General features: G+C 53.4%; 38 non-coding genes across 38 annotated transcripts; 25 read left to right on the forward strand and 13 right to left on the reverse strand.

Annotated features, from left to right (window-relative positions):
- Positions 1 to 484: 484 nt before the first annotated feature.
- Positions 485 to 557, reverse strand: Trnar-acg. The gene has a single exon. It is a non-coding gene; the product is annotated as a tRNA-Arg (tRNA).
- A 445-nt stretch (positions 558 to 1,002) lies between these two features.
- Trnai-uau lies at positions 1,003 to 1,094 on the forward strand. The gene is given in 2 exon segments: positions 1,003 to 1,040; positions 1,059 to 1,094. It is a non-coding gene; the product is annotated as a tRNA-Ile (tRNA).
- A 111-nt stretch (positions 1,095 to 1,205) lies between these two features.
- Trnad-guc lies at positions 1,206 to 1,277 on the forward strand. Its single transcript has one exon. It is a non-coding gene; the product is annotated as a tRNA-Asp (tRNA).
- A 568-nt stretch (positions 1,278 to 1,845) lies between these two features.
- Positions 1,846 to 1,918, reverse strand: Trnar-acg. The gene has a single exon. It is a non-coding gene; the product is annotated as a tRNA-Arg (tRNA).
- A 445-nt stretch (positions 1,919 to 2,363) lies between these two features.
- On the forward strand, positions 2,364 to 2,455 carry Trnai-uau. The gene is given in 2 exon segments: positions 2,364 to 2,401; positions 2,420 to 2,455. It is a non-coding gene; the product is annotated as a tRNA-Ile (tRNA).
- A 111-nt stretch (positions 2,456 to 2,566) lies between these two features.
- On the forward strand, positions 2,567 to 2,638 carry Trnad-guc. Its single transcript has one exon. It is a non-coding gene; the product is annotated as a tRNA-Asp (tRNA).
- A 579-nt stretch (positions 2,639 to 3,217) lies between these two features.
- Trnar-acg lies at positions 3,218 to 3,290 on the reverse strand. Its single transcript has one exon. It is a non-coding gene; the product is annotated as a tRNA-Arg (tRNA).
- A 445-nt stretch (positions 3,291 to 3,735) lies between these two features.
- On the forward strand, positions 3,736 to 3,827 carry Trnai-uau. The gene is given in 2 exon segments: positions 3,736 to 3,773; positions 3,792 to 3,827. It is a non-coding gene; the product is annotated as a tRNA-Ile (tRNA).
- Positions 3,828 to 3,938: 111 nt separating this feature from the next.
- Positions 3,939 to 4,010, forward strand: Trnad-guc. The gene has a single exon. It is a non-coding gene; the product is annotated as a tRNA-Asp (tRNA).
- Positions 4,011 to 4,589: 579 nt separating this feature from the next.
- Trnar-acg lies at positions 4,590 to 4,662 on the reverse strand. The gene has a single exon. It is a non-coding gene; the product is annotated as a tRNA-Arg (tRNA).
- A 445-nt stretch (positions 4,663 to 5,107) lies between these two features.
- Positions 5,108 to 5,199, forward strand: Trnai-uau. Its single transcript is given in 2 exon segments — positions 5,108 to 5,145; positions 5,164 to 5,199. It is a non-coding gene; the product is annotated as a tRNA-Ile (tRNA).
- Positions 5,200 to 5,310: 111 nt separating this feature from the next.
- On the forward strand, positions 5,311 to 5,382 carry Trnad-guc. The gene has a single exon. It is a non-coding gene; the product is annotated as a tRNA-Asp (tRNA).
- Positions 5,383 to 5,961: 579 nt separating this feature from the next.
- Trnar-acg lies at positions 5,962 to 6,034 on the reverse strand. The gene has a single exon. It is a non-coding gene; the product is annotated as a tRNA-Arg (tRNA).
- A 445-nt stretch (positions 6,035 to 6,479) lies between these two features.
- Trnai-uau lies at positions 6,480 to 6,571 on the forward strand. Its single transcript is given in 2 exon segments — positions 6,480 to 6,517; positions 6,536 to 6,571. It is a non-coding gene; the product is annotated as a tRNA-Ile (tRNA).
- A 111-nt stretch (positions 6,572 to 6,682) lies between these two features.
- On the forward strand, positions 6,683 to 6,754 carry Trnad-guc. Its single transcript has one exon. It is a non-coding gene; the product is annotated as a tRNA-Asp (tRNA).
- Positions 6,755 to 7,333: 579 nt separating this feature from the next.
- Positions 7,334 to 7,406, reverse strand: Trnar-acg. Its single transcript has one exon. It is a non-coding gene; the product is annotated as a tRNA-Arg (tRNA).
- A 445-nt stretch (positions 7,407 to 7,851) lies between these two features.
- Trnai-uau lies at positions 7,852 to 7,943 on the forward strand. The gene is given in 2 exon segments: positions 7,852 to 7,889; positions 7,908 to 7,943. It is a non-coding gene; the product is annotated as a tRNA-Ile (tRNA).
- Positions 7,944 to 8,054: 111 nt separating this feature from the next.
- On the forward strand, positions 8,055 to 8,126 carry Trnad-guc. The gene has a single exon. It is a non-coding gene; the product is annotated as a tRNA-Asp (tRNA).
- Positions 8,127 to 8,694: 568 nt separating this feature from the next.
- Trnar-acg lies at positions 8,695 to 8,767 on the reverse strand. Its single transcript has one exon. It is a non-coding gene; the product is annotated as a tRNA-Arg (tRNA).
- A 445-nt stretch (positions 8,768 to 9,212) lies between these two features.
- Trnai-uau lies at positions 9,213 to 9,304 on the forward strand. The gene is given in 2 exon segments: positions 9,213 to 9,250; positions 9,269 to 9,304. It is a non-coding gene; the product is annotated as a tRNA-Ile (tRNA).
- A 111-nt stretch (positions 9,305 to 9,415) lies between these two features.
- Trnad-guc lies at positions 9,416 to 9,487 on the forward strand. Its single transcript has one exon. It is a non-coding gene; the product is annotated as a tRNA-Asp (tRNA).
- A 579-nt stretch (positions 9,488 to 10,066) lies between these two features.
- Trnar-acg lies at positions 10,067 to 10,139 on the reverse strand. Its single transcript has one exon. It is a non-coding gene; the product is annotated as a tRNA-Arg (tRNA).
- Positions 10,140 to 10,584: 445 nt separating this feature from the next.
- Trnai-uau lies at positions 10,585 to 10,676 on the forward strand. Its single transcript is given in 2 exon segments — positions 10,585 to 10,622; positions 10,641 to 10,676. It is a non-coding gene; the product is annotated as a tRNA-Ile (tRNA).
- A 111-nt stretch (positions 10,677 to 10,787) lies between these two features.
- Positions 10,788 to 10,859, forward strand: Trnad-guc. The gene has a single exon. It is a non-coding gene; the product is annotated as a tRNA-Asp (tRNA).
- Positions 10,860 to 11,438: 579 nt separating this feature from the next.
- On the reverse strand, positions 11,439 to 11,511 carry Trnar-acg. The gene has a single exon. It is a non-coding gene; the product is annotated as a tRNA-Arg (tRNA).
- A 445-nt stretch (positions 11,512 to 11,956) lies between these two features.
- Trnai-uau lies at positions 11,957 to 12,048 on the forward strand. The gene is given in 2 exon segments: positions 11,957 to 11,994; positions 12,013 to 12,048. It is a non-coding gene; the product is annotated as a tRNA-Ile (tRNA).
- Positions 12,049 to 12,159: 111 nt separating this feature from the next.
- Trnad-guc lies at positions 12,160 to 12,231 on the forward strand. Its single transcript has one exon. It is a non-coding gene; the product is annotated as a tRNA-Asp (tRNA).
- A 568-nt stretch (positions 12,232 to 12,799) lies between these two features.
- Positions 12,800 to 12,872, reverse strand: Trnar-acg. Its single transcript has one exon. It is a non-coding gene; the product is annotated as a tRNA-Arg (tRNA).
- Positions 12,873 to 13,317: 445 nt separating this feature from the next.
- Positions 13,318 to 13,409, forward strand: Trnai-uau. Its single transcript is given in 2 exon segments — positions 13,318 to 13,355; positions 13,374 to 13,409. It is a non-coding gene; the product is annotated as a tRNA-Ile (tRNA).
- Positions 13,410 to 13,520: 111 nt separating this feature from the next.
- Trnad-guc lies at positions 13,521 to 13,592 on the forward strand. The gene has a single exon. It is a non-coding gene; the product is annotated as a tRNA-Asp (tRNA).
- Positions 13,593 to 14,171: 579 nt separating this feature from the next.
- On the reverse strand, positions 14,172 to 14,244 carry Trnar-acg. The gene has a single exon. It is a non-coding gene; the product is annotated as a tRNA-Arg (tRNA).
- A 445-nt stretch (positions 14,245 to 14,689) lies between these two features.
- Positions 14,690 to 14,781, forward strand: Trnai-uau. Its single transcript is given in 2 exon segments — positions 14,690 to 14,727; positions 14,746 to 14,781. It is a non-coding gene; the product is annotated as a tRNA-Ile (tRNA).
- Positions 14,782 to 14,892: 111 nt separating this feature from the next.
- Positions 14,893 to 14,964, forward strand: Trnad-guc. The gene has a single exon. It is a non-coding gene; the product is annotated as a tRNA-Asp (tRNA).
- A 582-nt stretch (positions 14,965 to 15,546) lies between these two features.
- Trnar-acg lies at positions 15,547 to 15,619 on the reverse strand. Its single transcript has one exon. It is a non-coding gene; the product is annotated as a tRNA-Arg (tRNA).
- Positions 15,620 to 16,060: 441 nt separating this feature from the next.
- Trnai-uau lies at positions 16,061 to 16,152 on the forward strand. Its single transcript is given in 2 exon segments — positions 16,061 to 16,098; positions 16,117 to 16,152. It is a non-coding gene; the product is annotated as a tRNA-Ile (tRNA).
- Positions 16,153 to 16,263: 111 nt separating this feature from the next.
- Trnad-guc lies at positions 16,264 to 16,335 on the forward strand. The gene has a single exon. It is a non-coding gene; the product is annotated as a tRNA-Asp (tRNA).
- Positions 16,336 to 16,917: 582 nt separating this feature from the next.
- Trnar-acg lies at positions 16,918 to 16,990 on the reverse strand. Its single transcript has one exon. It is a non-coding gene; the product is annotated as a tRNA-Arg (tRNA).
- Positions 16,991 to 17,431: 441 nt separating this feature from the next.
- Positions 17,432 to 17,523, forward strand: Trnai-uau. The gene is given in 2 exon segments: positions 17,432 to 17,469; positions 17,488 to 17,523. It is a non-coding gene; the product is annotated as a tRNA-Ile (tRNA).
- The last annotated feature ends 673 nt before the right edge of the window (positions 17,524 to 18,196 follow it).

Below are 18,196 nucleotides of genomic sequence, written 5' to 3' on the forward strand. Positions count from 1 at the left end.
CTGCGTCTTAGGAAGTGTTTCTCGTATTCTGCACACGACGTCGTCGTTTCACAACTCACAGGGTTTGCCGTCGACGCTGAATCAGCGCACCCCAGGATTAATGATCGAGCTCGAAGCACCCAAGAAAAAGAATAATTTTAGCAGAGCGTGGTTTCGATCCACGGACCTCTGGGTTATGGGCCCAGCACGCTTCCACTGCGCCACTCTGCTGTGCGGACAGATGCGCGCTCTTCGGTGCGTGACATGGGACACTTGGAAAAGCGTTGTCTGCGTCGCCTACCGTTTAATTAACTGCGTAGCATCTGCCAGCTTGACTTGTCTCGACTTTGCTCGACTGACGCTACGCTGACGCTTGCACGAAGCGATATTTACCGCGATCGTCTCGAGATGCAGCTGCGAGATGCTCAGGATTAACATTGCACTCCACGAAGGTGGAGACATTCGAATGCACTGCCTAGCTACGCGCCCGCAACTAACGAAATGCCGACCCTGCCAGGATTCGAACCTGGAATCTTCTGATCCGTAGTCAGACGCGTTATCCGTTGCGCCACAGGGCCACTGTTCGCGTTTTCTGCTACGAGGCGGGTGCACATCGCAAAGCAACGTGTTCTCCGTGGCTCGACAATTGCATGTCATCCACTGACAACGGCGGCGCGGCCACTCTGGTCTTCGGCACTCTGCAGGGAGCTGCCACCAAGGAAGGCATCTCTCCTCCTGCTGCTCGGCCACGGAGCGCCTGCACAGCTTAGAGCTTGCCACAGATCTGCCGTCGCTGATGGACAGGTAGCGGAATGCAAGGCGCCCGTTTTTTTGCATTTTTTCGGTGATGACAAGCGGTTGACATGCTTGTAAGTGTAGCATATAAAACAAGAATCGTATGAAGCATTCGTAGACAGGTGCTAACGTCGCAGTATGGCCGCAGGTGACGGTCGTATGACGGGTCTGTAGCCACAACAGGTTGGCATCAAAGTGAATACCGCTAACTGTAAGCACTGTGCTGTAGCCCCAGTGGCGCAATTGGTTAGCGCACGGTACTTATAAGGCAGTAGCCGTGAGCAATGCCGGGGTTGTGAGTTCGAGCCTCACCTGGGGCATACTTTCATTTCGTAGCAGCTGACTATGGAAGCATCGGGACGCTAGGTTTGAGATGTATCGCGTACATGAGAACCATAAATGTGCGTGCACTGTAGACAAGGACTGCGTGTTCCTCGGTAGTATAGTGGTTAGTATCCCCGCCTGTCACGCGGGAGACCGGGGTTCGATTCCCCGCCGGGGAGATGCGATTTTTATATCGCGAAGGTTGCGCGTGTGGCCCGAAAAAGCATTACCGTTGTGATCAAGGAATGTAATTGCTAAAAAATCGTAAGAAAGTCTGCGTCTTAGGAAGTGTTTCTCGTATTCTGCACACGACGTCGTCGTTTCACAACTCACAGGGTTTGCCGTCGACGCTGAATCAGCGCACCCCAGGATTAATGATCGAGCTCGAAGCACCCAAGAAAAAGAATAATTTTAGCAGAGCGTGGTTTCGATCCACGGACCTCTGGGTTATGGGCCCAGCACGCTTCCACTGCGCCACTCTGCTGTGCGGACAGATGCGCGCTCTTCGGTGCGTGACATGGGACACTTGGAAAAGCGTTGCCTGCGTCGCCTACCGTTTAATTAACTGCGTAGCATCTGCCAGCTTGACTTGTCTCGACTTTGCTCGACTGACGCTTGCACGAAGCGATATTTACCGCGATCGTCTCGAGATGCAGCTGCGAGATGCTCAGGATTAACATTGCACTCCACGAAGGTGGAGACATTCGAATGCACTGCCTAGCTACGCGCCCGCAACTAACGAAATGCCGACCCTGCCAGGATTCGAACCTGGAATCTTCTGATCCGTAGTCAGACGCGTTATCCGTTGCGCCACAGGGCCACTGTTCGCGTTTTCTGCTACGAGGCGGGTGCACATCGCAAAACAACGTGTTCTCCGTGGCTCGACAATTGCATGTCATCCACTGACAACGGCGGCGCGGCCACTCTGGTCTTCGGCACTCTGCAGGGAGCTGCCACCAAGCAAGGCATCTCTCCTCCTGCTGCTCGGCCACGGAGCGCCTGCACAGCTTAGAGCTTGCCACAGATCTGCCGTCGCTGATGGACAGGTAGCGGAATGCAAGGCGCCCGTTTTTTTGCATTTTTTCGGTGATGACAAGCGGTTGACATGCTTGTAAGTGTAGCATATAAAACAAGAATCGTATGAAGCATTCGTAGACAGGTGCTAACGTCGCAGTATGGCCGCAGGTGACGGTCGTATGACGGGTCTGTAGCCACAACAGGTTGGCATCAAAGTGAATACCGCTAACTGTAAGCACTGTGCTGTAGCCCCAGTGGCGCAATTGGTTAGCGCACGGTACTTATAAGGCAGTAGCCGTGAGCAATGCCGGGGTTGTGAGTTCGAGCCTCACCTGGGGCATACTTTTATTTCGTAGCAGCTGACTATGGAAGCATCGGGACGCTAGGTTTGAGATGTATCGCGTACATGAGAACCATAAATGTGCGTGCACTGTACACAAGGACTGCGTGTTCCTCGGTAGTATAGTGGTTAGTATCCCCGCCTGTCACGCGGGAGACCGGGGTTCGATTCCCCGCCGGGGAGATGCGATTTTTATATCGCGAAGGTTGCGCGTGTGGCCCGAAAAAGCATTACCGTTGTGATCAAGGAATGTAATTGCTAAAAAATCGTAAGAAAGTCTGCGTCTTAGGAAGTGTTTCTCGTATTCTGCACACGACGTCGTCGTTTCACAACTCACAGGGTTTGCCGTCGACGCTGAATCAGCGCACCCCAGGATTAATGATCGAGCTCGAAGCACCCAAGAAAAAGAATAATTTTAGCAGAGCGTGGTTTCGATCCACGGACCTCTGGGTTATGGGCCCAGCACGCTTCCACTGCGCCACTCTGCTGTGCGGACAGATGCGCGCTCTTCGGTGCGTGACATGGGACACTTGGAAAAGCGTTGTCTGCGTCGCCTACCGTTTAATTAACTGCGTAGCATCTGCCAGCTTGACTTGTCTCGACTTTGCTCGACTGACGCTACGCTGACGCTTGCACGAAGCGATATTTACCGCGATCGTCTCGAGATGCAGCTGCGAGATGCTCAGGATTAACATTGCACTCCACGAAGGTGGAGACATTCGAATGCACTGCCTAGCTACGCGCCCGCAACTAACGAAATGCCGACCCTGCCAGGATTCGAACCTGGAATCTTCTGATCCGTAGTCAGACGCGTTATCCGTTGCGCCACAGGGCCACTGTTCGCGTTTTCTGCTACGAGGCGGGTGCACATCGCAAAGCAACGTGTTCTCCGTGGCTCGACAATTGCATGTCATCCACTGACAACGGCGGCGCGGCCACTCTGGTCTTCGGCACTCTGCAGGGAGCTGCCACCAAGGAAGGCATCTCTCCTCCTGCTGCTCGGCCACGGAGCGCCTGCACAGCTTAGAGCTTGCCACAGATCTGCCGTCGCTGATGGACAGGTAGCGGAATGCAAGGCGCCCGTTTTTTTGCATTTTTTCGGTGATGACAAGCGGTTGACATGCTTGTAAGTGTAGCATATAAAACAAGAATCGTATGAAGCATTCGTAGACAGGTGCTAACGTCGCAGTATGGCCGCAGGTGACGGTCGTATGACGGGTCTGTAGCCACAACAGGTTGGCATCAAAGTGAATACCGCTAACTGTAAGCACTGTGCTGTAGCCCCAGTGGCGCAATTGGTTAGCGCACGGTACTTATAAGGCAGTAGCCGTGAGCAATGCCGGGGTTGTGAGTTCGAGCCTCACCTGGGGCATACTTTCATTTCGTAGCAGCTGACTATGGAAGCATCGGGACGCTAGGTTTGAGATGTATCGCGTACATGAGAACCATAAATGTGCGTGCACTGTAGACAAGGACTGCGTGTTCCTCGGTAGTATAGTGGTTAGTATCCCCGCCTGTCACGCGGGAGACCGGGGTTCGATTCCCCGCCGGGGAGATGCGATTTTTATATCGCGAAGGTTGCGCGTGTGGCCCGAAAAAGCATTACCGTTGTGATCAAGGAATGTAATTGCTAAAAAATCGTAAGAAAGTCTGCGTCTTAGGAAGTGTTTCTCGTATTCTGCACACGACGTCGTCGTTTCACAACTCACAGGGTTTGCCGTCGACGCTGAATCAGCGCACCCCAGGATTAATGATCGAGCTCGAAGCACCCAAGAAAAAGAATAATTTTAGCAGAGCGTGGTTTCGATCCACGGACCTCTGGGTTATGGGCCCAGCACGCTTCCACTGCGCCACTCTGCTGTGCGGACAGATGCGCGCTCTTCGGTGCGTGACATGGGACACTTGGAAAAGCGTTGTCTGCGTCGCCTACCGTTTAATTAACTGCGTAGCATCTGCCAGCTTGACTTGTCTCGACTTTGCTCGACTGACGCTACGCTGACGCTTGCACGAAGCGATATTTACCGCGATCGTCTCGAGATGCAGCTGCGAGATGCTCAGGATTAACATTGCACTCCACGAAGGTGGAGACATTCGAATGCACTGCCTAGCTACGCGCCCGCAACTAACGAAATGCCGACCCTGCCAGGATTCGAACCTGGAATCTTCTGATCCGTAGTCAGACGCGTTATCCGTTGCGCCACAGGGCCACTGTTCGCGTTTTCTGCTACGAGGCGGGTGCACATCGCAAAGCAACGTGTTCTCCGTGGCTCGACAATTGCATGTCATCCACTGACAACGGCGGCGCGGCCACTCTGGTCTTCGGCACTCTGCAGGGAGCTGCCACCAAGGAAGGCATCTCTCCTCCTGCTGCTCGGCCACGGAGCGCCTGCACAGCTTAGAGCTTGCCACAGATCTGCCGTCGCTGATGGACAGGTAGCGGAATGCAAGGCGCCCGTTTTTTTGCATTTTTTCGGTGATGACAAGCGGTTGACATGCTTGTAAGTGTAGCATATAAAACAAGAATCGTATGAAGCATTCGTAGACAGGTGCTAACGTCGCAGTATGGCCGCAGGTGACGGTCGTATGACGGGTCTGTAGCCACAACAGGTTGGCATCAAAGTGAATACCGCTAACTGTAAGCACTGTGCTGTAGCCCCAGTGGCGCAATTGGTTAGCGCACGGTACTTATAAGGCAGTAGCCGTGAGCAATGCCGGGGTTGTGAGTTCGAGCCTCACCTGGGGCATACTTTTATTTCGTAGCAGCTGACTATGGAAGCATCGGGACGCTAGGTTTGAGATGTATCGCGTACATGAGAACCATAAATGTGCGTGCACTGTAGACAAGGACTGCGTGTTCCTCGGTAGTATAGTGGTTAGTATCCCCGCCTGTCACGCGGGAGACCGGGGTTCGATTCCCCGCCGGGGAGATGCGATTTTTATATCGCGAAGGTTGCGCGTGTGGCCCGAAAAAGCATTACCGTTGTGATCAAGGAATGTAATTGCTAAAAAATCGTAAGAAAGTCTGCGTCTTAGGAAGTGTTTCTCGTATTCTGCACACGACGTCGTCGTTTCACAACTCACAGGGTTTGCCGTCGACGCTGAATCAGCGCACCCCAGGATTAATGATCGAGCTCGAAGCACCCAAGAAAAAGAATAATTTTAGCAGAGCGTGGTTTCGATCCACGGACCTCTGGGTTATGGGCCCAGCACGCTTCCACTGCGCCACTCTGCTGTGCGGACAGATGCGCGCTCTTCGGTGCGTGACATGGGACACTTGGAAAAGCGTTGTCTGCGTCGCCTACCGTTTAATTAACTGCGTAGCATCTGCCAGCTTGACTTGTCTCGACTTTGCTCGACTGACGCTACGCTGACGCTTGCACGAAGCGATATTTACCGCGATCGTCTCGAGATGCAGCTGCGAGATGCTCAGGATTAACATTGCACTCCACGAAGGTGGAGACATTCGAATGCACTGCCTAGCTACGCGCCCGCAACTAACGAAATGCCGACCCTGCCAGGATTCGAACCTGGAATCTTCTGATCCGTAGTCAGACGCGTTATCCGTTGCGCCACAGGGCCACTGTTCGCGTTTTCTGCTACGAGGCGGGTGCACATCGCAAAGCAACGTGTTCTCCGTGGCTCGACAATTGCATGTCATCCACTGACAACGGCGGCGCGGCCACTCTGGTCTTCGGCACTCTGCAGGGAGCTGCCACCAAGGAAGGCATCTCTCCTCCTGCTGCTCGGCCACGGAGCGCCTGCACAGCTTAGAGCTTGCCACAGATCTGCCGTCGCTGATGGACAGGTAGCGGAATGCAAGGCGCCCGTTTTTTTGCATTTTTTCGGTGATGACAAGCGGTTGACATGCTTGTAAGTGTAGCATATAAAACAAGAATCGTATGAAGCATTCGTAGACAGGTGCTAACGTCGCAGTATGGCCGCAGGTGACGGTCGTATGACGGGTCTGTAGCCACAACAGGTTGGCATCAAAGTGAATACCGCTAACTGTAAGCACTGTGCTGTAGCCCCAGTGGCGCAATTGGTTAGCGCACGGTACTTATAAGGCAGTAGCCGTGAGCAATGCCGGGGTTGTGAGTTCGAGCCTCACCTGGGGCATACTTTTATTTCGTAGCAGCTGACTATGGAAGCATCGGGACGCTAGGTTTGAGATGTATCGCGTACATGAGAACCATAAATGTGCGTGCACTGTAGACAAGGACTGCGTGTTCCTCGGTAGTATAGTGGTTAGTATCCCCCCCTGTCACGCGGGAGACCGGGGTTCGATTCCCCGCCGGGGAGATGCGATTTTTATATCGCGAAGGTTGCGCGTGTGGCCCGAAAAAGCATTACCGTTGTGATCAAGGAATGTAATTGCTAAAAAATCGTAAGAAAGTCTGCGTCTTAGGAAGTGTTTCTCGTATTCTGCACACGACGTCGTCGTTTCACAACTCACAGGGTTTGCCGTCGACGCTGAATCAGCGCACCCCAGGATTAATGATCGAGCTCGAAGCACCCAAGAAAAAGAATAATTTTAGCAGAGCGTGGTTTCGATCCACGGACATCTGGGTTATGGGCCCAGCACGCTTCCACTGCGCCACTCTGCTGTGCGGACAGATGCGCGCTCTTCGGTGCGTGACATGGGACACTTGGAAAAGCGTTGTCTGCGTCGCCTACCGTTTAATTAACTGCGTAGCATCTGCCAGCTTGACTTGTCTCGACTTTGCTCGACTGACGCTACGCTGACGCTTGCACGAAGCGATATTTACCGCGATCGTCTCGAGATGCAGCTGCGAGATGCTCAGGATTAACATTGCACTCCACGAAGGTGGAGACATTCGAATGCACTGCCTAGCTACGCGCCCGCAACTAACGAAATGCCGACCCTGCCAGGATTCGAACCTGGAATCTTCTGATCCGTAGTCAGACGCGTTATCCGTTGCGCCACAGGGCCACTGTTCGCGTTTTCTGCTACGAGGCGGGTGCACATCGCAAAGCAACGTGTTCTCCGTGGCTCGACAATTGCATGTCATCCACTGACAACGGCGGCGCGGCCACTCTGGTCTTCGGCACTCTGCAGGGAGCTGCCACCAAGGAAGGCATCTCTCCTCCTGCTGCTCGGCCACGGAGCGCCTGCACAGCTTAGAGCTTGCCACAGATCTGCCGTCGCTGATGGACAGGTAGCGGAATGCAAGGCGCCCGTTTTTTTGCATTTTTTCGGTGATGACAAGCGGTTGACATGCTTGTAAGTGTAGCATATAAAACAAGAATCGTATGAAGCATTCGTAGACAGGTGCTAACGTCGCAGTATGGCCGCAGGTGACGGTCGTATGACGGGTCTGTAGCCACAACAGGTTGGCATCAAAGTGAATACCGCTAACTGTAAGCACTGTGCTGTAGCCCCAGTGGCGCAATTGGTTAGCGCACGGTACTTATAAGGCAGTAGCCGTGAGCAATGCCGGGGTTGTGAGTTCGAGCCTCACCTGGGGCATACTTTTATTTCGTAGCAGCTGACTATGGAAGCATCGGGACGCTAGGTTTGAGATGTATCGCGTACATGAGAACCATAAATGTGCGTGCACTGTAGACAAGGACTGCGTGTTCCTCGGTAGTATAGTGGTTAGTATCCCCGCCTGTCACGCGGGAGACCGGGGTTCGATTCCCCGCCGGGGAGATGCGATTTTTATATCGCGAAGGTTGCGCGTGTGGCCCGAAAAAGCATTACCGTTGTGATCAAGGAATGTAATTGCTAAAAAATCGTAAGAAAGTCTGCGTCTTAGGAAGTGTTTCTCGTATTCTGCACACGACGTCGTCGTTTCACAACTCACAGGGTTTGCCGTCGACGCTGAATCAGCGCACCCCAGGATTAATGATCGAGCTCGAAGCACCCAAGAAAAAGAATAATTTTAGCAGAGCGTGGTTTCGATCCACGGACCTCTGGGTTATGGGCCCAGCACGCTTCCACTGCGCCACTCTGCTGTGCGGACAGATGCGCGCTCTTCGGTGCGTGACATGGGACACTTGGAAAAGCGTTGTCTGCGTCGCCTACCGTTTAATTAACTGCGTAGCATCTGCCAGCTTGACTTGTCTCGACTTTGCTCGACTGACGCTTGCACGAAGCGATATTTACCGCGATCGTCTCGAGATGCAGCTGCGAGATGCTCAGGATTAACATTGCACTCCACGAAGGTGGAGACATTCGAATGCACTGCCTAGCTACGCGCCCGCAACTAACGAAATGCCGACCCTGCCAGGATTCGAACCTGGAATCTTCTGATCCGTAGTCAGACGCGTTATCCGTTGCGCCACAGGGCCACTGTTCGCGTTTTCTGCTACGAGGCGGGTGCACATCGCAAAGCAACGTGTTCTCCGTGGCTCGACAATTGCATGTCATCCACTGACAACGGCGGCGCGGCCACTCTGGTCTTCGGCACTCTGCAGGGAGCTGCCACCAAGGAAGGCATCTCTCCTCCTGCTGCTCGGCCACGGAGCGCCTGCACAGCTTAGAGCTTGCCACAGATCTGCCGTCGCTGATGGACAGGTAGCGGAATGCAAGGCGCCCGTTTTTTTGCATTTTTTCGGTGATGACAAGCGGTTGACATGCTTGTAAGTGTAGCATATAAAACAAGAATCGTATGAAGCATTCGTAGACAGGTGCTAACGTCGCAGTATGGCCGCAGGTGACGGTCGTATGACGGGTCTGTAGCCACAACAGGTTGGCATCAAAGTGAATACCGCTAACTGTAAGCACTGTGCTGTAGCCCCAGTGGCGCAATTGGTTAGCGCACGGTACTTATAAGGCAGTAGCCGTGAGCAATGCCGGGGTTGTGAGTTCGAGCCTCACCTGGGGCATACTTTTATTTCGTAGCAGCTGACTATGGAAGCATCGGGACGCTAGGTTTGAGATGTATCGCGTACATGAGAACCATAAATGTGCGTGCACTGTACACAAGGACTGCGTGTTCCTCGGTAGTATAGTGGTTAGTATCCCCGCCTGTCACGCGGGAGACCGGGGTTCGATTCCCCGCCGGGGAGATGCGATTTTTATATCGCGAAGGTTGCGCGTGTGGCCCGAAAAAGCATTACCGTTGTGATCAAGGAATGTAATTGCTAAAAAATCGTAAGAAAGTCTGCGTCTTAGGAAGTGTTTCTCGTATTCTGCACACGACGTCGTCGTTTCACAACTCACAGGGTTTGCCGTCGACGCTGAATCAGCGCACCCCAGGATTAATGATCGAGCTCGAAGCACCCAAGAAAAAGAATAATTTTAGCAGAGCGTGGTTTCGATCCACGGACCTCTGGGTTATGGGCCCAGCACGCTTCCACTGCGCCACTCTGCTGTGCGGACAGATGCGCGCTCTTCGGTGCGTGACATGGGACACTTGGAAAAGCGTTGTCTGCGTCGCCTACCGTTTAATTAACTGCGTAGCATCTGCCAGCTTGACTTGTCTCGACTTTGCTCGACTGACGCTACGCTGACGCTTGCACGAAGCGATATTTACCGCGATCGTCTCGAGATGCAGCTGCGAGATGCTCAGGATTAACATTGCACTCCACGAAGGTGGAGACATTCGAATGCACTGCCTAGCTACGCGCCCGCAACTAACGAAATGCCGACCCTGCCAGGATTCGAACCTGGAATCTTCTGATCCGTAGTCAGACGCGTTATCCGTTGCGCCACAGGGCCACTGTTCGCGTTTTCTGCTACGAGGCGGGTGCACATCGCAAAGCAACGTGTTCTCCGTGGCTCGACAATTGCATGTCATCCACTGACAACGGCGGCGCGGCCACTCTGGTCTTCGGCACTCTGCAGGGAGCTGCCACCAAGGAAGGCATCTCTCCTCCTGCTGCTCGGCCACGGAGCGCCTGCACAGCTTAGAGCTTGCCACAGATCTGCCGTCGCTGATGGACAGGTAGCGGAATGCAAGGCGCCCGTTTTTTTGCATTTTTTCGGTGATGACAAGCGGTTGACATGCTTGTAAGTGTAGCATATAAAACAAGAATCGTATGAAGCATTCGTAGACAGGTGCTAACGTCGCAGTATGGCCGCAGGTGACGGTCGTATGACGGGTCTGTAGCCACAACAGGTTGGCATCAAAGTGAATACCGCTAACTGTAAGCACTGTGCTGTAGCCCCAGTGGCGCAATTGGTTAGCGCACGGTACTTATAAGGCAGTAGCCGTGAGCAATGCCGGGGTTGTGAGTTCGAGCCTCACCTGGGGCATACTTTTATTTCGTAGCAGCTGACTATGGAAGCATCGGGACGCTAGGTTTGAGATGTATCGCGTACATGAGAACCATAAATGTGCGTGCACTGTAGACAAGGACTGCGTGTTCCTCGGTAGTATAGTGGTTAGTATCCCCCCCTGTCACGCGGGAGACCGGGGTTCGATTCCCCGCCGGGGAGATGCGATTTTTATATCGCGAAGGTTGCGCGTGTGGCCCGAAAAAGCATTACCGTTGTGATCAAGGAATGTAATTGCTAAAAAATCGTAAGAAAGTCTGCGTCTTAGGAAGTGTTTCTCGTATTCTGCACACGACGTCGTCGTTTCACAACTCACAGGGTTTGCCGTCGACGCTGAATCAGCGCACCCCAGGATTAATGATCGAGCTCGAAGCACCCAAGAAAAAGAATAATTTTAGCAGAGCGTGGTTTCGATCCACGGACATCTGGGTTATGGGCCCAGCACGCTTCCACTGCGCCACTCTGCTGTGCGGACAGATGCGCGCTCTTCGGTGCGTGACATGGGACACTTGGAAAAGCGTTGTCTGCGTCGCCTACCGTTTAATTAACTGCGTAGCATCTGCCAGCTTGACTTGTCTCGACTTTGCTCGACTGACGCTACGCTGACGCTTGCACGAAGCGATATTTACCGCGATCGTCTCGAGATGCAGCTGCGAGATGCTCAGGATTAACATTGCACTCCACGAAGGTGGAGACATTCGAATGCACTGCCTAGCTACGCGCCCGCAACTAACGAAATGCCGACCCTGCCAGGATTCGAACCTGGAATCTTCTGATCCGTAGTCAGACGCGTTATCCGTTGCGCCACAGGGCCACTGTTCGCGTTTTCTGCTACGAGGCGGGTGCACATCGCAAAGCAACGTGTTCTCCGTGGCTCGACAATTGCATGTCATCCACTGACAACGGCGGCGCGGCCACTCTGGTCTTCGGCACTCTGCAGGGAGCTGCCACCAAGGAAGGCATCTCTCCTCCTGCTGCTCGGCCACGGAGCGCCTGCACAGCTTAGAGCTTGCCACAGATCTGCCGTCGCTGATGGACAGGTAGCGGAATGCAAGGCGCCCGTTTTTTTGCATTTTTTCGGTGATGACAAGCGGTTGACATGCTTGTAAGTGTAGCATATAAAACAAGAATCGTATGAAGCATTCGTAGACAGGTGCTAACGTCGCAGTATGGCCGCAGGTGACGGTCGTATGACGGGTCTGTAGCCACAACAGGTTGGCATCAAAGTGAATACCGCTAACTGTAAGCACTGTGCTGTAGCCCCAGTGGCGCAATTGGTTAGCGCACGGTACTTATAAGGCAGTAGCCGTGAGCAATGCCGGGGTTGTGAGTTCGAGCCTCACCTGGGGCATACTTTTATTTCGTAGCAGCTGACTATGGAAGCATCGGGACGCTAGGTTTGAGATGTATCGCGTACATGAGAACCATAAATGTGCGTGCACTGTAGACAAGGACTGCGTGTTCCTCGGTAGTATAGTGGTTAGTATCCCCGCCTGTCACGCGGGAGACCGGGGTTCGATTCCCCGCCGGGGAGATGCGATTTTTATATCGCGAAGGTTGCGCGTGTGGCCCGAAAAAGCATTACCGTTGTGATCAAGGAATGTAATTGCTAAAAAATCGTAAGAAAGTCTGCGTCTTAGGAAGTGTTTCTCGTATTCTGCACACGACGTCGTCGTTTCACAACTCACAGGGTTTGCCGTCGACGCTGAATCAGCGCACCCCAGGATTAATGATCGAGCTCGAAGCACCCAAGAAAAAGAATAATTTTAGCAGAGCGTGGTTTCGATCCACGGACCTCTGGGTTATGGGCCCAGCACGCTTCCACTGCGCCACTCTGCTGTGCGGACAGATGCGCGCTCTTCGGTGCGTGACATGGGACACTTGGAAAAGCGTTGTCTGCGTCGCCTACCGTTTAATTAACTGCGTAGCATCTGCCAGCTTGACTTGTCTCGACTTTGCTCGACTGACGCTTGCACGAAGCGATATTTACCGCGATCGTCTCGAGATGCAGCTGCGAGATGCTCAGGATTAACATTGCACTCCACGAAGGTGGAGACATTCGAATGCACTGCCTAGCTACGCGCCCGCAACTAACGAAATGCCGACCCTGCCAGGATTCGAACCTGGAATCTTCTGATCCGTAGTCAGACGCGTTATCCGTTGCGCCACAGGGCCACTGTTCGCGTTTTCTGCTACGAGGCGGGTGCACATCGCAAAGCAACGTGTTCTCCGTGGCTCGACAATTGCATGTCATCCACTGACAACGGCGGCGCGGCCACTCTGGTCTTCGGCACTCTGCAGGGAGCTGCCACCAAGGAAGGCATCTCTCCTCCTGCTGCTCGGCCACGGAGCGCCTGCACAGCTTAGAGCTTGCCACAGATCTGCCGTCGCTGATGGACAGGTAGCGGAATGCAAGGCGCCCGTTTTTTTGCATTTTTTCGGTGATGACAAGCGGTTGACATGCTTGTAAGTGTAGCATATAAAACAAGAATCGTATGAAGCATTCGTAGACAGGTGCTAACGTCGCAGTATGGCCGCAGGTGACGGTCGTATGACGGGTCTGTAGCCACAACAGGTTGGCATCAAAGTGAATACCGCTAACTGTAAGCACTGTGCTGTAGCCCCAGTGGCGCAATTGGTTAGCGCACGGTACTTATAAGGCAGTAGCCGTGAGCAATGCCGGGGTTGTGAGTTCGAGCCTCACCTGGGGCATACTTTTATTTCGTAGCAGCTGACTATGGAAGCATCGGGACGCTAGGTTTGAGATGTATCGCGTACATGAGAACCATAAATGTGCGTGCACTGTACACAAGGACTGCGTGTTCCTCGGTAGTATAGTGGTTAGTATCCCCGCCTGTCACGCGGGAGACCGGGGTTCGATTCCCCGCCGGGGAGATGCGATTTTTATATCGCGAAGGTTGCGCGTGTGGCCCGAAAAAGCATTACCGTTGTGATCAAGGAATGTAATTGCTAAAAAATCGTAAGAAAGTCTGCGTCTTAGGAAGTGTTTCTCGTATTCTGCACACGACGTCGTCGTTTCACAACTCACAGGGTTTGCCGTCGACGCTGAATCAGCGCACCCCAGGATTAATGATCGAGCTCGAAGCACCCAAGAAAAAGAATAATTTTAGCAGAGCGTGGTTTCGATCCACGGACCTCTGGGTTATGGGCCCAGCACGCTTCCACTGCGCCACTCTGCTGTGCGGACAGATGCGCGCTCTTCGGTGCGTGACATGGGACACTTGGAAAAGCGTTGTCTGCGTCGCCTACCGTTTAATTAACTGCGTAGCATCTGCCAGCTTGACTTGTCTCGACTTTGCTCGACTGACGCTACGCTGACGCTTGCACGAAGCGATATTTACCGCGATCGTCTCGAGATGCAGCTGCGAGATGCTCAGGATTAACATTGCACTCCACGAAGGTGGAGACATTCGAATGCACTGCCTAGCTACGCGCCCGCAACTAACGAAATGCCGACCCTGCCAGGATTCGAACCTGGAATCTTCTGATCCGTAGTCAGACGCGTTATCCGTTGCGCCACAGGGCCACTGTTCGCGTTTTCTGCTACGAGGCGGGTGCACATCGCAAAGCAACGTGTTCTCCGTGGCTCGACAATTGCATGTCATCCACTGACAACGGCGGCGCGGCCACTCTGGTCTTCGGCACTCTGCAGGGAGCTGCCACCAAGGAAGGCGTCTCTCCTCCTGCTGCTCGGCCACGGAGCGCCTGCACAGCTTAGAGCTTGCCACAGATCTGCCGTCGCTGATGGACAGGTAGCGGAATGCAAGGCGCCCGTTTTTTTGCATTTTTTCGGTGATGACAAGCGGTTGACATGCTTGTAAGTGTAGCATATAAAACAAGAATCGTATGAAGCATTCGTAGACAGGTGCTAACGTCGCAGTATGGCCGCAGGTGACGGTCGTATGACGGGTCTGTAGCCACAACAGGTTGGCATCAAAGTGAATACCGCTAACTGTAAGCACTGTGCTGTAGCCCCAGTGGCGCAATTGGTTAGCGCACGGTACTTATAAGGCAGTAGCCGTGAGCAATGCCGGGGTTGTGAGTTCGAGCCTCACCTGGGGCATACTTTTATTTCGTAGCAGCTGACTATGGAAGCATCGGGACGCTAGGTTTGAGATGTATCGCGTACATGAGAACCATAAATGTGCGTGCACTGTACACAAGGACTGCGTGTTCCTCGGTAGTATAGTGGTTAGTATCCCCGCCTGTCACGCGGGAGACCGGGGTTCGATTCCCCGCCGGGGAGGTGCGATTTTTATATCGCAAAAGTTGCACGTGTGGCCCGAAAGGACATTAACGTTGTGATCGAGAAATGTAGTTGCTGCAGAATCGTAAGAAAGTCTGCGTCTTAGGAAGTGTTTCTCGTATTCTTCACACCACGTCGTCGTCGTTTCAGAACTTACAGGGTTTGCTGTTGACGCTGAATCATCGCACCCGAGGCTTAGTGAACGAGCTCGAAGCACCCAAGAAAAAGAATAATTTTAGCAGAGCGTGGTTTCGATCCACGGACCTCTGGGTTATGGGCCCAGCACGCTTCCACTGCGCCACTCTGCTGCGTGCAGGCGTCCTCCCTCTTCGGTGCGTGACATGGGACACTTGGAAATGCGTTGTCTGCGTCGCGTACCGATTAATTAACTGTGTGACATCTCTCAGCTTGACTTGTCTCGACTTTGCTCGACTGACGCTACGCTGACGCTTGCACGAAGCGATATTTACCACGATCGTCTCGAGATGCAGCTGCGAGATGCTCAGGATTGACATTGCACTGCACGCAGGCGGAAACATTCGAATGCACTGCCTAGCTACGCGCCCGCAACTAACAAAATGCCGACCCTGCCAGGATTCGAACCTGGAATCTTCTGATCCGTAGTCAGACGCGTTATCCGTTGCGCCACAGGGCCACTGTTCGCGGTTCGTAGTAAGAGGCGGGTACACATCGCGGAGCAACGTGTTCTCGGTGGCTCGCCAACTGCGTGTCGTCCACTGACAACGGCGGCGCGGCCACTCCGGTCTTCCGCACTCTGCAGGGAGCTGCCAAGGAAGGCATCTCTCCTCTAGCTGCTCGGCCATGGTGCGCCTGCATAGCTTAGAGCTTGCCACACATCTGCCCTCGCCGTTGGACAGGTAGCAGACGGCAAGGCGCGCGTTTTCTGCAATTTTTCGGTGATGACAAGCGGCTGATATGCTTGTAAGTGTAGCATATGAAACAAGAATCGTATGAAGCATCCGTAGACAGGTGCTAAAGTCGCAGTATGGCCGCAGGTGACGGTCGTATGATGGGTCTGTAGCCACAACAGGTTGGCAGCAAAGCGAATACCGCTAACTGAAAGCACCCTGCTGTAGCCCCAGTGGCGCAATTGGTTAGCGCACGGTACTTATAAGGCAGTAGCCGTGAGCAATGCCGGGGTTGTGAGTTCGAGCCTCACCTGGGGCATGCTTTTATTTCGTAGCAGCTGACTCTAAAAGCATCGGGACGCTAGATTTGAGATGTATCACCTACTTGAGAATCATAAGTGAGCGTGCATTGTAGGTAAGTATTGCGCATTCCTCGGTAGTATAGTGGTTAGTATCCCCGCCTGTCACGCGGGAGACCGGGGTTCGATTCCCCGCCGGGGAGGTGCGATTTTTATATCGCAAAAGTTGCACGTGTGGCCCGAAAGGACATTAACGTTGTGATCGAGAAATGTAGTTGCTGCAGAATCGTAAGAAAGTCTGCGTCTTAGGAAGTGTTTCTCGTATTCTTCACACCACGTCGTCGTCGTTTCAGAACTTACAGGGTTTGCTCTTGACGCTGAATCATCGCACCCGAGGCTTAGTGAACGAGCTCGAAGCACCCAAGAAAAAGAATAATTTTAGCAGAGCGTGGTTTCGATCCACGGACCTCTGGGTTATGGGCCCAGCACGCTTCCACTGCGCCACTCTGCTGCGTGCAGGCGTCCTCCCTCTTCGGTGCGTGACATGGGACACTTGGAAATGCGTTGTCTGCGTCGCGTACCGATTAATTAACTGTGTGACATCTCTCAGCTTGACTTGTCTCGACTTTGCTCGACTGACGCTACGCTGACGCTTGCACGAAGCGATATTTACCACGATCGTCTCGAGATGCAGCTGCGAGATGCTCAGGATTGACATTGCACTGCACGCAGGCGGAAACATTCGAATGCACTGCCTAGCTACGCGCCCGCAACTAACAAAATGCCGACCCTGCCAGGATTCGAACCTGGAATCTTCTGATCCGTAGTCAGACGCGTTATCCGTTGCGCCACAGGGCCACTGTTCGCGGTTCGTAGTAAGAGGCGGGTACACATCGCGGAGCAACGTGTTCTCGGTGGCTCGCCAACTGCGTGTCGTCCACTGACAACGGCGGCGCGGCCACTCCGGTCTTCCGCACTCTGCAGGGAGCTGCCAAGGAAGGCATCTCTCCTCTAGCTGCTCGGCCATGGTGCGCCTGCATAGCTTAGAGCTTGCCACACATCTGCCCTCGCCGTTGGACAGGTAGCAGACGGCAAGGCGCGCGTTTTCTGCAATTTTTCGGTGATGACAAGCGGCTGATATGCTTGTAAGTGTAGCATATGAAACAAGAATCGTATGAAGCATCCGTAGACAGGTGCTAAAGTCGCAGTATGGCCGCAGGTGACGGTCGTATGATGGGTCTGTAGCCACAACAGGTTGGCAGCAAAGCGAATACCGCTAACTGAAAGCACCCTGCTGTAGCCCCAGTGGCGCAATTGGTTAGCGCACGGTACTTATAAGGCAGTAGCCGTGAGCAATGCCGGGGTTGTGAGTTCGAGCCTCACCTGGGGCATGCTTTTATTTCGTAGCAGCTGACTCTAAAAGCATCGGGACGCTAGATTTGAGATGTATCACCTAATTGAGAATCATAAGTGAGCGTGCATTGTAGGTAAGTATTGCGCATTCCTCGGTAGTATAGTGGTTAGTATCCACGCGGGAGACCGGGGTTCGATTCCCCGCCGGGGAGGTGCGATTTTTATATCGCAAAAGTTGCACGTGTGGCCCGAAAGGACATTAACGTTGTGATCGAGAAATGTAGTTGCTGCAGAATCGTAAGAAAGTCTGCGTCTTAGGAAGTGTTTCTCGTATTCTTCACACCACGTCGTCGTCGTTTCAGAACTTACAGGGTTTGCTGTTGACGCTGAATCATCGCACCCGAGGCTTAGTGAACGAGCTCGAAGCACCCAAGAAAAAGAATAATTTTAGCAGAGCGTGGTTTCGATCCACGGACCTCTGGGTTATGGGCCCAGCACGCTTCCACTGCGCCACTCTGCTGCGTGCAGGCGTCCTCCCTCTTCGGTGCGTGACATGGGACACTTGGAAATGCGTTGTCTGCGTCGCGTACCGATTAATTAACTGTGTGACATCTCTCAGCTTGACTTGTCTCGACTTTGCTCGACTGACGCTACGCTGACGCTTGCACGAAGCGATATTTACCACGATCGTCTCGAGATGCAACTGCGAGA

This window comes from Schistocerca piceifrons, chromosome 8 (genome assembly GCF_021461385.2).
Source record: "Schistocerca piceifrons isolate TAMUIC-IGC-003096 chromosome 8, iqSchPice1.1, whole genome shotgun sequence".
NCBI classification, from domain to species: Eukaryota; Metazoa; Arthropoda; class Insecta; order Orthoptera; family Acrididae; genus Schistocerca; species Schistocerca piceifrons.